Source organism: Sinohyriopsis cumingii, chromosome 14, assembly GCF_028554795.1.
Source record: "Sinohyriopsis cumingii isolate HCF-2022 chromosome 14, ASM2855479v2, whole genome shotgun sequence".
Lineage (NCBI taxonomy): Eukaryota > Metazoa > Mollusca > Bivalvia > Unionida > Unionidae > Sinohyriopsis > Sinohyriopsis cumingii.
This window is the reverse complement of record NC_142974.1, coordinates 59,944,103-59,962,040: the sequence shown is the minus strand read 5'-3', so window position 1 is coordinate 59,962,040 and position 17,938 is coordinate 59,944,103. Positions and strand designations below refer to the sequence as shown.

The 17,938-nt window shown below is 35.2% G+C and overlaps 1 protein-coding gene across 1 annotated transcript in view; it reads right to left on the bottom strand.

The window, feature by feature from the left end:
• Positions 1-13,709, bottom strand: part of LOC149783949 (FAS-associated factor 2-like) — a 100,131-nt gene extending 86,422 nt beyond the window's left edge. Inside the window, exon 1 of the mRNA XM_089932082.1 lies at positions 13,544-13,709. The gene's annotated coding sequence lies outside the window, so the exon portion shown is untranslated. The remainder of the gene's footprint in view (positions 1-13,543) is intronic.
• Positions 13,710-17,938: the final 4,229 nt, after the last annotated feature.

Here is a 17,938-nt window from a genome sequence, read left to right as displayed (position 1 = left end):
CAGTGATCAGTTTTAAATCATGGAGTAGTCAACATATGATCTCCACATCATGGGTTACAATGATCAGTTATAAATCATGGAGTAGTCAACATATGACCTCCACAGCATGGGTTACAATGATCAGTTATAAATCATGGAGTAGTCAACATATGACCTCCACAGCATGAGTTACAGTGATCAGTTTTAAATCATGGAGTTGTCAACATATGACCTCCACATCATGGGTTACAATGATCAGTTATAAATCATGGAGTAGTCAACATATGACCTCCACAGCATGAGTTACAATGATCAGTTTTAAATCATGGAGTAGTCAATATATGAATTCCACAGCATGAGTTACAGTGATCAGTTTTAAATCATGGAGTAGTCAACATATGACCTCCACATCATGGGTTACAATGATCAGTTATAAATCATGGAGTTGTCAACATATGACCTCCACAGCATGAGTTACAATGATCAGTTTTAAATCATGGAGTAGTCAATATATGAATTCCACATCATGGGTTACAATGATCAGTTATAAATCATGGAGTTGTCAACATATGACCTCCACAGCATGGGTTACAATAATCAGTTTTAAATCATGGAGTAGTCAACATGTGTCTATCACAGCATGAGTTACAATGATCAGTTTTAGATCATGGAATAATCAACAGAAGACCTCAACAGCATGAGTTACAATGATCAGTTTTAAATTAGGCAGTAGACAACATATGACCTCCACAGCATGAGCTACAGTTTGGCTGCTTCATGGTATGGTTTATTATAAAGTTGGTCACCTTTACATGACTGAGTAATAAGCATAAGACCTCCCCAGTACGGGTTACAATTGGTATGCTTCATGGCACGTAGTAGTGAACGTATGACCTCGGCATGAGTTTACAGTGACCTTCATCATATCACGTAGTAGCTAACATACGACTTCCACAGCGTGAGTTACAGTACAGAATATTTTTTTCTAACTTAAAGTGGTTTATGTGAGAAAAGGTTAAATATTAACTGGTCTGCATTACGTTAAATCGTGAATCCAGCATGGAAGTGGCATGAGCTAAAGTCGGAACAGTGAAACTCGTTTCAGATTTCACAAAAAGTTATAAATATGTATTTCTGATCAAGGTTATACACTTCACGTGCTGGTGATGTATATAATAGTCTGGACATATTCTAGGTGTTAGAAACAAGGACAACGGTCGAAACGAACCCGAAAGACTAGGGAATCAAACATACCCAGCCACCAACCCAATAAAGTCTTTTAATTCCTCACGAAAGTCATATAGTTCTCATTTGAAAATGCATTATACATAATCAGTCTTTGTGATATTCAAGATTGTCATTGATTATAGTGCGAGCTGTAATCGTTAAGCATAATAGTAATAATTGATTCCAGAAGCTCTATAATCGCAATCGTTCTAATTATCGCCCTTCATTGGCAATGTAATCGCAATCGTTCTCATTATCGCCCCACATTGGCAATGTAATCGCATAGTATAATCATGATTACAACCAAAAATCGCTAATTATATTAGTAATAATTATAATAATAATTTAAGTTGTCATAAACAAAATACCACGAATGTTGACTATTACAATAAGAAAATAGTAATTTTAGGTGGCCAATATGCAAGCTAATGTTTCCAAATATATACCGTGTCTTATAATGTTAGGTGACCATTTGTTAATTCAAATATTCGTGTTAAGTTAGTAACTCATCAGGTGTTAGTTAGCAATGAAGTAGACTTCAAATTAATGTACTTTACTTGGCTTCTAAGACGATGTCCAATTCCTAAGATGATAATAGAAGCCAGGTACGTGACTTCTGAACAGAATGCCAAGTTTAGAATGCCATTTCTGAAATGCCAAGTTTAGAATGCCATTTCTGAAATGCCAAGTATAGAATGCCATTTCTGAAATGCCAGGTTTAGGATGCCAACTGAAATGATAACTTCAGAATGCCAGCTGAAATGATAAGTTTAGAATGCCAGCTGAAATGCCAAGATTAGAATGCCAGCTGAAATGCCAAGTTTAGAATGCCAGCTGAAATGATAAGTTTAGAAGGCCCATAAAAAACAACATCTCTTTGTGGCTATTTGTCATTGTTCATTGTGAACTCACTTATTCAACATGCCTTCAGTATTTAACAACTTTGGGCTGTTAAAGTCCACAGACAAGCCAGGACTTTTTAAAACTGTTTGCAAATATTGTTCTGCAGAATCATCAGTGCCAAAAAACCTGTAGTTGTAATTGTAATAGTAATCGAGCGCCATGCAATAAATCATCTTGTTTTCATTTGACAATGAAGTATACATAATTTGTTTTTGTTCTATGCAATATGCAAGACGTTAGTGCAATATTTAGTGACCTTATTTCATTTCAATGCTATTGCTGACTAAGGAATAACCACACTATGTTATAATTCCTTAAAGAAGTCCTTGGTGAATCTTGGGTAAAATAATACCCTGATAACTGTAAGCATTTAAGACTGGTAGTTAGTTTGCTGTTCGACCTGTGCAGTAAATAACCGAGCTTTTCTTGTTGTCTGTCTTGGATAGTTTTGAAAAACGCGTTAATATGCAGTCGTTTATTTTCCAAAAATAGGAACCCTTAACCAAACATTTGTTTCTGCTACTGATCGTAGTATACTACCATACGTCATTTTCTGTTTTCATATATCTCCATCAATAATTAATAAAACAAGATTTTTAAATAGGAAACAGGCATTACCTGAGTCAACTGAAACTTAAAATAACTTCGTCTTGCCATTAACATATATAACTAATTCATCTTAAAATATTCAACTTGCGATTTCATTCATAACTTGATATGATCACTTTAACACAAAAGGATTTGATTAAACTATACTGCTTTATGTTATCGTGGGTATACAGGCTGTCTCCCTTTAAACTGCAAAACCTTACTGCTTCATTTCATTTGCCTCCTTTCTCTTATTCCTACTCATCCATTATCTGCTACCTTGTTTATGTTGGGTTTAATTTATATGGTGTAGTTACTACTAGTACAACCCTAACTAGTTCGTTACTGAAGTTAAAACTTTTTGTGCCTTTGCATTTTATATTTCTTTACATCTCATCCTTTGAGGAGAACTCTTGTTCTATTTGTTATTAATGGTACGTGCTTTACTTACCAAAATTTAAACTTTAAACCCCTATATGTTGCTTAGCCTTTACGAGGATAAAATCGACATAGATAAGCATTAAGGGCCCGCTTGGTATCACCTGGTGGTCTTGACTATATAGATTTATACAACATTTTAACTGATTCATGTTGTTTCTAAAATCCACTAAAATCCGTGACCAGGATAAATTCAGCACACAGAAAAATTAAGGGTCTGCTTTGTATCATCAGTCGGGCTTTTTACTAATTGCCAATTTTCAACTGTCAGTGAACAATTCTGTCTCAAACTGTACGGTGAAACGTTAGGTATTTCTTCCGAGTAGCATCAAAAAAGAATGTTTATCTTCGTTTTCTAAGTAACGAAGCCAGGCCAATACGTCTTGACATAGCGCTAAATGATTTTGTTACTCTTTCCAGGTTATATACAGCCCTAAGTACGTGCCATGAGTCATGAGTTGTTACTATTTCCAGTCAATATACATCCCCAAAGTACGTGTCATGAGTTGTTACTGTTTCCAGGTGGTACAGAACCCTAAGCATGTGAAGTGTGCGTAGCAGTATTCTGTCCGTAAATTCAAATAAAATCGGTAATCATATACTGTTGCATGAATACACCAACTTATTTAAAGGAGAAAAAACTCTCAAATTGTTTTATATTTGAGAAACCTTTCAAAAATATTTCAAATTTGATATTCCTTTCATTTTTATGAATCCTCAACCACTAGGATATTTCGACAGATAAAACCAATTCATAAGAGTACATTTAAGGATTTTTCGAATTTTTCCCCATCATCTCCACTGCTGCCTACGATCTTGAAAAATTGCCGTTGATATCAAAAGCATGAAAAGAAAAATTCTCAGTTTGTTGATAAACGTTTCGAATTTTTGAGAAACTGAACTTGCTTCGCTTGACCTCGTATGGCCAAACGCCTAAAAATCAACGACTTTCTGTGAATAAAATGTGATGTTTTGTTACTGATCTAAATGCACTTTAATTTCGTCATATGCTTGTTTCTAGTATTTTCCGACATTAGTCAGAAAAATAAGCGAAAGGAAGATGCTGTAGGGATAAACAGAAAAGAAATTGACTTGAAAGTGACAAAGAAACCCAGTTGTACGACTGTTTCACAATCACTCAGCTCTGGCACTTTAAACGTGCAACTCTGTCTTTACTGACTCGAAATGTGCGTCTTCCTAAAAATGTTAACATCGCCAATTTTTGTTGTTATTGTTCAGGCAAGACATCGGTTACACTTATATGCTTTAATCCAAGTTTATGATTAAATAGCATCATTATTAGCAACGTCATCACCGTTATCGCCATTACATTTCCCGCTTATTTTACAACAGAAATACTTTAATGATAATGCAAGTAACATTTCGACTATCAGTGATATTTCCATTACAAAACATTATTATCTGCTGGTTGTGATGGGTCATCTTTCGACCAATTCAACAATGGCTGTTTTTATATCGGGCCGACTGCTGATCCTGGCGATGCTTAAAATACTATAACCCTTCTGATTACACTGTTGAAACGATTGCTTCGCCCAGAGTGATGGGCGATAACGGTCTGACTGGTTAATTCATTTATTTTGTATGTGTTTTTGTAATTTTCTTTCATATACCGAAATATTTTTGTCGATGTTTGTCGTTGATTCATCTGCAAATATGATCAATTCCAAACAAACGTACGCATGCGTGCACATATTTGTTAAGCAGATCATACAGGATAGTTTGAATGGATCATGTCGCTGTAGAAGAGAAAATATAGTATCAAGTGTGTTTCTTTTGACAAAGATGTTGATCCATTTAAATACATCTTCCGGGTACGAACCTACAGAAACTGTTCGATTAACCAGGATGTCGCTTTTGGGAAAATCCTAATCATCTGATACAGATACCATAGCTGTTACCATTGTAGGTATACATCCCGGAAAGAAATTCTCATTTTCGTTCTTTTGATTGCATTATCCATTAGGAACAGGATCATCTCTTTCCGTTGTGAGTCTAATATTTCGAGTCTCAGAAAGAGACACAGAGATAATCGTAATGATACTTACCAAATTGGCAAGTGTTTGGAAGACGAACATCAGACTAGAAACGAAGAACAGAATCTCAGAATGAAAAATAGGCGTTGAAGAAGCACCTCACCACTCGCCAACTATCAACGAAATACCTGAACGTTTAATCCTAGGACTTTACAATGAAAAAAAAATATGCAGAAAGAATTCAGTTTCCTAGACGCAAAACTTATTCGATCTTTGTTATTGTTGATGACACGTCAACGAATATTTATCCTTTTAATGAGATTATTGTAACGTAATTACTATAACATAATGAATATGTGGGAGACTCAAAATGGTTACTATTTACAGCAAAACATTTTTTAGCATGCAACGGAAAAGACCGAGGTCGTTCCGATTATGCAAAGTCTTCACTGGTAATTGTCAACGTAAATAAAAGAATACTATCTTATACTTAATGTTTCTAAATGGCTGTCAAAACAAGTATGACAGGAGAGATACTATTGGTCTACGTTATATCAACACTGATGGCAGGAGAGATATTATAGGTCTACTTTATATCAACATTTATGATAAGAGAGATAATATTGGTCTACTTTATATCGAGGAATATGAAGATATGACCTTCAATCATGAGTTTCGTTATAGCAGAGACAATTGCTATTTTAAAGTGGTTTGTATTATAATAGGTTAATTGTTAACTGGTCAGTAGTACTCAAGATCTTGAATCCAGCGTGGAAAGGATAAGAGCTGAAATCTGAAAAGTAACATTCAGTCCAAATTTCACAAGTTCTCACAAAAAAACCGCCCCAGTCAGGAGAGAAAGTGTGTGTGTGTGTGTGTGTGTGTGTGTGTGTGTGTGTGTGTGTGTTGGATTTTTAACGTAGCTTTAACAATTTTCAGTCATATTGCTACGATGTCTGAAGAGTGGCAGTTTATAATGGTATCTAGCACTTGGCATCATGCTGCAGACATGTAGCATGATGTCACACCCAGTCACATTATCCTGACACCAGGCCGATCAGTCCTAACACTAACCTCTTAATGCTGAGCGCCAAGCGAGACAGCTGTTAGTACCATTTTTATGAGTATTTGGTATGACTCGGCCGGGATTCAAACTCGCGACCTCCAGCATCCAAGGCGGACGATCGCACTACTTAGCGGTCGAGTCCCAGTCAAGATTACCAATTTACGAGAAAATGTTTATTAAGGAAATAATGATAATATTCTTTAAAGTAAATATAAGTAGAATGGTGGAAAACAAACGTTAACCCAGTTGATTAATATATCTTCTCTGCCACCCCCTACACCCCGAATCTAATCATGATGCCCAAAGCCACATGTTTATTTACAGTTTATGCCATGTTTTCTCCTCACTAGAAGAATACCAATGAAACTGATATCTTTTGTTTCGAACATATTTAATAATTTTGTTTCGATAAAATCACGAAGGGTCAGACATCAAAAGTGTCATTTGTATAAGATGTGTGTCTTCATAATAGTTATCAATTTGGACTGCCAATGAACGTCTGAGTGCTGAAATGATATTTACAAGATGTGGGAATGGAAAGTGACAATGAAGTAGATTCCTTTTTGTTTACAGTAGAATTGAAACCAGGCCATTACGACTTGAAATCGGCGTGAGAATGTGTTTTACTATTAATATACAGTGAGTCCCGGGCAATTCACATGTTCACAATGCAGCTATAAAATTGCAACCTCACCCCTATTTTGTGCGTTTTAAAAGCAAGATTAGATTACGTTAAAAAGCACGTTCATGAGATCCAGTGTTAGCGAATGGCTTCTCGGTTTCAATTTCATCTTTGATGAATTATATATACGATGCTCCGACCTGGTTTAGATTTGACGATATGTGATCTTTTCCACACTAACGAGCTTCTCGTTTTGTAATTATTCCGTTTGGTTTAATCATAATTGTAAAATTCACATGGATGCAGTACATGAAAAGAAAGCGTCGCCATAATATACTTTCTTTAAAAATTAGTTTCCTTTTTTTCTCTCAAGTATATATTGAAGAATCGTTTTTTTTTTTTTAAAAAGAATCCATGGAATACTTTTTACGAATAACGATTTGTACAGTTTTTTTTCCATATTGTTTCCTCTGTCAATCATCTTTATATTGTTATTAAAATGGCACGCAAGAAAATTCAAAATGTAAAATGGGCAGAAAAGATAAGTTTAGTCAAAGTGAACCTGAATTTAGCGGTAACTTACTTTACGATAACAAATACGGCGTCTTTCCGAAAAATCTAAGAATTCTTGTTACGTACTTTTCTTAATTTATCGAACTATTTTCATGTCCCATAAATTGTTTCGATCATTATATACTTAGACAAGTCCTTTATCTCGCTTTACTTTTATACATTCCTATTACGTACATGTACATCTAATAACGGGTCTCAGATGATGTCATTCCTTAATCGGTTGTTTTGGTCAGAGGTGACTGTCACCCATGGTTTGCAATAATGCATTCAATGGTTTACAATTAGCAGTTTCCGTTTTAACACTACTGCCAGCATCCTCTTTAGATATGTCTTTTAAACATTCATTTTGTGTATATCCGGGACTAAGATGATGTCATTCATTAATCGGTTCTTTCGGTCAGAGATGAAAGACAAAACTCGTGTATAATAATGCACTAAATGATCTTCAATTAACGGTTTCCGTTGTAGCATTATACCAACATCCTGTTCAGACATGTAGATGTTTAAGGATATTCGTGAATAAGGATCACGCTCCTACGTCATCCAGAACTTAATGATTTTTGAAAAAGTCATTCAAATTTTATTAAAATATTCTTATCTTTTACAAATAATTTTCGAAAATCTACATTCAAAATGAAAATAACTAAAAAGCCATAATAAGCAAAGAGTCACAAAGTTTATCCCAGTTTTGTGTTTCTGTACATTACACTTTTAAGATGACGTTATGAAAATTTATTTACGTTAACTACTGTTTCCTTTACTATCTATACATACTAATAACACTATGTATATACTATAAATACCGTGCATACTACTAGCCTTGTCTGTACATACTACTAACACTGTCTGTACATATTACTAACACTGTCTATACATACTAATAACACTGTATGTACATACTACTAACCTTGTCTGTACATACTACTAACACTGTACATACTACTAACACTGTCTATACATACTAATAACACTGTATGTACATACTACTAACACTGTACATAATACTAACACTGTACATACTAATAACACTGTCTGTACATAGTAATAACACTGTATGTATATACTAATAACACTGTGTGTACATTTTATCAACACTGCACATACTGCTAACACTGTGTATACTATAACACTGTATGTACATACCACTAACACTGTGAATACTAATAACACTGTGTACATACTAACAACACTGTGAATACTAATAACACTGTGTGTTCATACTTCTAACACTGTCTGTACATACTACTAACACTGTATGTACATACGGCTAGCACTGTCTGTGCATAGTAATAACAATGTTTGTACATATTGCTAACACTGTCTGTACAAACAATCAAGATATAAAAATATAAATAAATTCATAGACTCAGCAGGACTTAGGAAAAAAATATAATTACTATCACACAAAACCAAAAGACCCAGTAACTAGCTAAATAAATTTAGAAGCCCCCCCATAAAAACCCATAACATATCATTCAATTTTATAAAAAATATGAATAAATAATTCAATTAAAAAGCACCTATCAAAAACTAAGGAAACTGCAAAATCGGATGTTCTAGATGTCCTTAACGAACCGAGTAATCTGCTAGGACTCCGGTCCTAGATGTCCTTAACGAACCGTGTAATCGGCTAGGACTCCGGTCTCTTGCTAAATAAAGTATAAATAACATTCAGTCTCTAAAAACATTAATAAATAAATAACTTAAAGAGGCACTATCTAAAAACTTATAAATAACATAACGTAGGAAGCACACCCTAAACACCTCGACTAGTAATACCATAATAACCTTGAAAATCTCTCTTCATACACGATTTCTACTACAACCTCTATAAACAGCATAGAACCCCGCCCCTTTTTAGAACATTTTGAAGAAAAAAAAACACCCAAACAACTGCAAGAAACACCAGGCAAATGCAACAAGAAACCAGCGATGTGAAGCAACCATGACCGTTCCCGGGCTCTCCTTCCCAATAATGGCAGCCAACCATTCCCCTGTAAGGGACCTTTATGGACCCACAGATTTAGGCCAAACTATCAGGGTTCCTTGAACCCATAAAAGCCTGGGGGAGTGGCACCATTCCATTCCCCAGGAACAACTAGCAGGCTGCGGTGCAGTCAGAAAAAAGTTGCACATGCACAATTGTGCGCACGCCACTATAATTAAACTCAACAACAACAACTGTCTATACATATTACTAACTCTGTGTATACTAGTAACACTGTATGTACATACTAACACTATATGTAGACTTCGTTAATTGTCCGACCTAGGATGGGAATAAAATAAAAGTAAAAAAAATGTATTAAAAAAATTGGCACGAGCGAGTTTAAAAGAAAGTTTGAACATAGAATACAAAAAGGTATTTTGAAAAATTGTGATGCCGCCGCGATTTTAGAACTGGCGAACTATAGTTTTGCAGCTGGGGCATACAACAAGACAAATATTGGCAGGAATTTAAAAAAATATTTTTAAAAAAGGGGATGAGCTAGTTTAAAAGAACGTTTGAACATAAAAGCAACAAAACCAAAAAAAAGGATTTGAAAAAAGCTTGTGATGCCACTGCAAGTTTCGAACTCGCGACCTCTTGTTTGGCAGCCAGGACGCACAGAAAGACAATTTTTTGTCCGTGCTATGACGGGAGTGATAAAATAAGGTTTCAACATAAAAGTTAAAAATGTAAAAAAAAATTAAATCTTGGGATGAACAAGGTTAAAAGAAGGTTTTAACCTAACCATACACAATTGTTGGGAGCCCCGGGTGGCCGAGTGGTCTAAAGTGCTCACAGAGTATATATATATATATATATATATATATATATATATATATATATATATATATATATATATATATATATATATATATATATATATATATATACTACTAACACTGTACCTACTACCTACATTGTGTGTACATATTAGTAATACTGTATGTATATAATACTAACACATCACATACTAAAAACATTGTTTGTATATATTAGTAACACTGTATGTATATACTACTGAACATACTGCAAACATTGTATGTGCTTATTAGGAACACTGTATGTACATATTAGTAGGGGCCCCGAGTGGCCGAGTGGTCTAAAGCGTGCTCCGGTACGGATCACTGCCATCTTACCTCTGTCTGCGTTGGTTTGAGCCTTGGACTCGGCTAACGTGGCTACGTGAGAAAGCTTGCCAGTAGCTTCTCTTGGGTCGGTGGGTCTTCCCGGGATTTTCAAGTGTTCTTCTTCCACCATTTATACTGGTCGCCATGTATAGCCTATCATGTGCTGAAAATGGCGTTAAACGCTACAACAACAACAACACAATTTTTTTTAAAAATATAAAACATTAGGATGTAACCGCGAGTTTCGAACTCGCGTACTCTTGTTTGGAAGCGGGACAACCAGAAGGACAGAAAAATGATAGACAAATCTGGGTGTTTATATATGATTTTAATAACACTATATACTATTAACACAGTCTGTACATACTATAACATTGTATGTACATATAGGTAATACTGTGTGTGTATACTACTAACACAGTACATATTACCAACATTGCGTGTACATAATAGCAACACTGTATGTACATACTACTAACACAGTACATACTAATAATTTTGTGTGTACATATTAGTAACACTGTATGTATGCATATACTACTAACACAGTAAAAACTAATAACATCGTATATACATATTAGTAACACTGTGTGTATATACTACTAACTACTACTAACACAGTACATACTACTAACATCCTATATACATATTAGTAACACTGTATGTATATAATACTAACACATTATATACTACCAACATTGTGTGTATATATTAGTACATACACTATATATATTTTAATAACACTATATACTATTAACACAGTCTGTACATACTATAACATTGTATGTACATATAGGTAATACTGTGTGTGTATACTACTAACACAGTACATATTACCAACATTGCGTGTACATAATAGCAACACTGTATGTACATACTACTAACACAGTACATACTAATAATTTTGTGTGTACATATTAGTAACACTGTATGTATGCATATACTACTAACACAGTAAAAACTAATAACATCGTATATACATATTAGTAACACTGTGTGTATATACTACTAACTACTACTAACACAGTACATACTACTAACATCCTATATACATATTAGTAACACTGTATGTATATAATACTAACACATTATATACTACCAACATTGTGTGTATATATTAGTACATACACTATATATATTTTAATAACACTATATACTATTAACACAGTCTGTACATACTATAACATTGTATGTACATATAGGTAATACTGTGTGTATACTACTAACACAGTACATACTACCAACATTGTCTGTACATATTAGTAACACTATATGTATATACTACCAACTCAGTACATACTACCTACATCATATGTACATATTAGTAACATGGTATTTATATACTACTAACACATTACATACTACTAACATCCTATATACATATTTGTAACACTGTATGTATATACTACTAACACAGTACATATTACCAACATTGTGTGTACATATTAGTAACACTGTATGTATATACTACTAATACAGTACATACTACTAACATCCTATATACATATTTGTAACACTGTATGTATATACTACTAACACAGTACATATTACCAACATTGTGTGTACATATTAGTAACACTGTATGTATATACTACTAATACAGTACATACTACTAACATCCTATATACATATTTGTAACACTGTATGTATATACTACTAACACAGTACATATTACCAACATTGTGTGTACATATTAGTAACACTGTATGTAAAAACTACAAACACAGTACATACTACCAACATTGTGTGTACATATTAGTAACACTGTATGTATATACTACTAATACAGTACATATTACCAACATTGTGTGTACATATTAGTAACACTGTATGTAAAAACTACAAACACAGTACATACTACCAACATTGTGTGTACATATGAGTACATGCACTGTATGTATATACTACTAACACAGTACATACTACCAACATTGTGTGTACATATTAGTAACACTGTATGTATATACTACTAATACAGTATATACTACTAACATCCTATATACATATTTGTAACACTGTATGTATATACTACTAACACATTACATATTACCAACATTGTGTGTACATATTAGTAACACTGTATGTAAAAACTACAAACACAGTACATACTACCAACATTGTGTGTACATATGAGTACATGCACTGTATGTATATGCTACTAATACAGTACATACTACTAACATCCTATATACATATTTGTAACACTGTATGTATATACTACTAACACAGTACATATTACCAACATTGTGTGTACATATTAGTAACACTGTATGTAAAAACTACAAACACAGTACATACTACCAACATTGTGTGTACATATGAGTACATGCACTGTATGTATATACTACTAACACAGTACATATTACCAACATTTTGTGTACATATTAGTAACACTGTATGTATATACTACTAATACAGTATATACTACTAACATCCTATATACATATTTGTAACACTGTATGTATATACTACTAACACAGTTCAAACCACTAACATTGCATGTACATACACTGTATGTATATACTACTAATACAGTATATACTACTAACATCCTATATACATATTTGTAACACTGTATGTATATACTACTAACACAGTACATATTACCAACATTTTGTGTACATATTAGTAACACTGTATGTATATACTACTAACACAGTACATATTACCAACATTTTGTGTACATATTAGTAACACTGTATGTATATACTACTAATACAGTACATACTACTAACATCCTATATACATATTTGTAACACTGTATGTATATACTACTAACACAGTTCAAACCACTAATATTGCATGTACATACACTGTATGTATATACTACTATCACAGTATATACTACTAACATTGTATGTACATATTGGTGACACTATATATATATATATATATATATATATATATATATATATATATATATATATATATATATATATATATATATATATATATATATATATATACTTGAATATATGCAGGTACTTTACCCAACCATTATTATTGACTACTACTACTACTACTACTACTACTTACGTTTTCCACGGATCATTTGACAGGAGTGCTCTAGAAGAGTGTTTTGTTTCAGTATCAGTAGATAGTTATAATAAATACATGTTTTGCTTTGATAGACACATTCGTCAGTTACAAGACTACTTTTTACTAAACGTTACTTATGCTATCACATGTCTGCTCTTATTAGCTATGATAATAACAGCTATGTTAGTTGTAGACTTCTCCCATTTCATATATACACTAATGTTGTCAAGTAATCCATTAAACAATTTCCGATATGTTATCGTACATATGCAGCATATCCACACTTTCCTGTGGGTAAATGTGCATAATCATTGTTACTTACACGTAAATGGGTGTTATATTTCTATCAAAGCTCCAAATTGAACGAGTTTCTGATTTTGTAAATAAAAAAGAGACCCGACCGATATTGCGAGAGAGTGCTCTATGGAAAAGTATAACGAAATCCCAGCTTGAGCTCAATTTTCCAGCGAACATTTAACAACTTTACGCTAAAGACTTTGAGAGGGTCATTCCAATTTCATCCTCGAATATAAAAATTTAATTATTCATCCGATACAACATCAGGTTTTAAAATCTGTTGCGTGTACAACAGGACATGGGCGTGTGCGACTCTACCCCAGAAGCTGTGTAAGAGAAAACACAAGTCCAACCTTTATCAACATTTCTTTTTGTGTGTGGAATGATCACACTTTACCATCGCAAAGAAAGAATCAACCCACAAAGTTATTGACTTTGACAACAATGACAACAATGACAAAGACAATAAAGACAATAATAATGATGCCGGAGGCAACAGCGAGGACACAAAGTTGGAGAATACACAATCATAGTACTCAAATTTGAACAATTGATGAAAATGAGAATAAAATAGTTGTAGTTTACTGAATCGAGTCATAGCTGCGGAGATAGAAAACGGGCGCCATTGACTTGCACGATGTCATGCAAGGGAACACGAGTCATTTTCCAGAAATGGACGTATGAGAAGGAAATATAAACCTGCTCGCTTTAATTTTCATTACATGTTGGGAAACGTGTTCATACATAGACAACAGAACTGGAGCAGCAGGGGGGGCGAACAGACCGAAACTAAAAGTAGAATAAATAGATAAAAACAGTTTCACAAATACAGGAGGGCCAAACACACAAAAACAGGTTCCCTGGCATTTGCTAGCATCGCTCGCGGGGTCCGTCATTGAAAAATCCATGATCGGCCCCCGCTGTGAGAAATCTTCGAGTTTCCAAGGAAACATTTTTATGTTAACCATATAATGTATCAAGTCCGATACGGTATCGTGTCCGCGGGTCGTGTAAATTTATTGTCACAAATCCGTGCGGGTTTCTTTGAGCGCGACTAAAGAAATTCTTAAACTTATTAATATCCATATCGCCGCTACACCAGGTTTGATGAATATTTCTCAGCGTATGAACATCAACTCCATTGAATATCGCAAGAAGATTACAGTTATCCCTGATTACTTTTGGTATTTGTGTGTAACGTTGAGTAACATAAATGACATCGGTGTTTTTATGACGACCCCGGGAAAATATTCTTGCAGGATTTTTTTGCTTGTCCAGCATCACATCATCATACACTACTAGGTTATTTATTTCCCCGTTAAGGTCTTCAACGCTGGGAGCTTCTTCGATATCAGTGATAAATTCAACTACTTCCTCGCCGTCTTCACTCAGCGCTTTTGCACTCTCATTAAAATCTTTTATAACATTATAGCATCGCTGATCATCTACAGATGGTGCTACCAAATACAGCTTATCCCACTTCATCCACTTCATTATCATGTTCAACAGCAGTTGCGTTTTACCCGATCCTGACGGTCCTATGATGATCATTCTGATAGAGTTTGGTAGCACTGAATTATGCTTGATTGGCTCCTTTCTTCGCGTCGCAGAAAAATCTGTAATTTCCATTTGTATATAAGAAATAATAATTATGGATCTATATTGTGTGAAGTGTAAGGCACGAACCCCTACAAACGACATAACAACCATTACAACAAAAAATAACAGACAAGCACTTTCTGGTACGTGTACGCGATGTGGCACAAAAAAATTTAGATTTCAAAAAAAAAGCTTAGCGGAGGTGACATCGCAGCCACCCTCGGACGACTTCCAGGTACCCCTTGGGCAAAGTATCCCGGAGAAAAGCATCTCCCAGGATACAATTACTGCGGTCCAGGGACCCGACTAGATATCAGACTTGATGAACAGTCTAAACCAAAACCGGGAGAGTATCCGATAAACGCTATCGACGCAGCGTGTCACATACATGATGTTGCTTATCGAAGTAAAGATCTACAAGACAGGCATATCGCGGATGTGAAATTAATTCATGCACTAAGCGCCATAAAAAATAAATCATTTAAGGAGTCACTCGCTAATTGGTTAATAAGATCAGCGATGAAATCTAAATTAGCATTAGGCGCTGGATAATTAATAACAATGGAAGCGATTTATTATTCCCCAATCGGATACTGGAGAGGTAACTCAGCAATTAATAAACTCGCCAACGCGGCATCAGTAACACGCGAGGTTGCCAAAAATTGGCTGTCAAAACAAGCAATATGGCAAATCTACTTACCACCACCTCGACAAATCAATTTTGCACATTTTGATGTTAGTGTGCCCAATGAAGTTCATCAGGCTGACATACTATTCCTGCCTCATGATACTGTCCGTAGAAAAACATACAAATACGCGCTAACAGTAGTTGATGTTGCTAGTAGATACAAAGAAGCAGAACCGTTAGCGACTAAAACAGCGTCCGAAGTCGCCTCTGCGTTTAAACGAATTTATCAACGAGGACCTCTAAACTGGCCACGATTATTACAAGTTGATCCTGGCAAGGAATTTCAGGGCGCGGTGTCATCACTGACAAAGCAGCATAACGTTACCATACGACGAGGACATACTGAAATTCATCGGGATCAGGCAATTGTTGAGCGATTTAATAGAACACTCGCTGAGAGATTATTCGGATACCAGTACGCGAGGGAATTCATTTACGATACGAGATCTCGTGAATGGGTTGCAAGACTGCCAAACGTGATAGCCGCACTGAATAATGAAATTACCAGAACAACAAACATGAGACCTGTAAATGCAATCACAAAAAAATATATACCCGGCGTCGAACGTGGACATATTTCAACGCAGCCAGGGACGCTAGCGTTCCCACTGCTGGGTAATGTCACCGTTAGGTATTTATACGAACCAGGCGAACTAGAAGGAGGAAAAAAAAGAGCAACCGATCCCACATGGAGTGTTACTACACATAAGATATCCAGCATAACAAGATCAACTGGGAGAAACGCAATCTACAGATTAGATTCGACTGCTCCTCAGCGTGGATTCACACGCGAGCAACTTCAGGTGATTCCCACGGATACACAATTACCACCCCGATCACTGAAGTGATTCGCACTAAAGTGATCCGCACTAAAGTGATCCGCACTAAAGTGATTCAATCATTTTAAATAACTGCAGCAACACCTCTGCGTCGGTTACACTCAAGACAGGTCAACATCACATTTTCACGTGTATGACCACGACTGCTATCTATTCTATCTACGGTAAATTGTCTTGGGTCATTTTTCGAATACTGCCACAGCAATAAACAATTACAACTCGCACAGTGATTATTCTGCTGTTGTTGTAATTGTATAATGAGTGTTTCGTCGAGATCAAACTCTCTACCATTTTTTTTGTCGCTCTGTTTGTAACCGGCTAATTTCTTTCTTATTGTATCATCAGCGATTGATCTGTTGATGCTGTCGTTGATAACATCATCTAATACAATTCTTTGTAACTGAGCTATCCTTCTTACTCTTGACACGGCTAAATAAACTAAATTTGACCACTCGATGCGATCATCAACAATCCAAACTGTTGTATCTGAAATAGTTAGTCCCTGCGAACTGTGGATGGTCATAGCGTATCCTAGCGTCCACGGGGATTTGCTCATTTTCAGTGCCTGTTCGACAGCATCAACATCAACTGTGACAATATCATTCAATACTAAATTCTGTTTCTCCACCCCCGACGCAGTCAGGCGCCCTGGAATATCAACCTCAATATTCTGCAATCGCGTATCAGCTGGTCTATAACACAACGGCACTGGCAACAGGGGAAATTTCTTCTGATGTAACTGAAATAACTGCTGCTGAAGTGTGTCCCTGACTATCTTTCTACTTGCCACTATGAGATCACTTGGTTTCCACGTTTCCCAAAAGTCGCTCAGCGAAGTCTCTGGAATTATTTCACGCATTATCTCACACTGGACTTTATTGGTTTGTAGCCTGATCAACGCCTTAAACTCTTTCAGCGTTTCATCGAGTGATCTGTGATCGTTAGTTATTTCCTCATAATAATCTACAA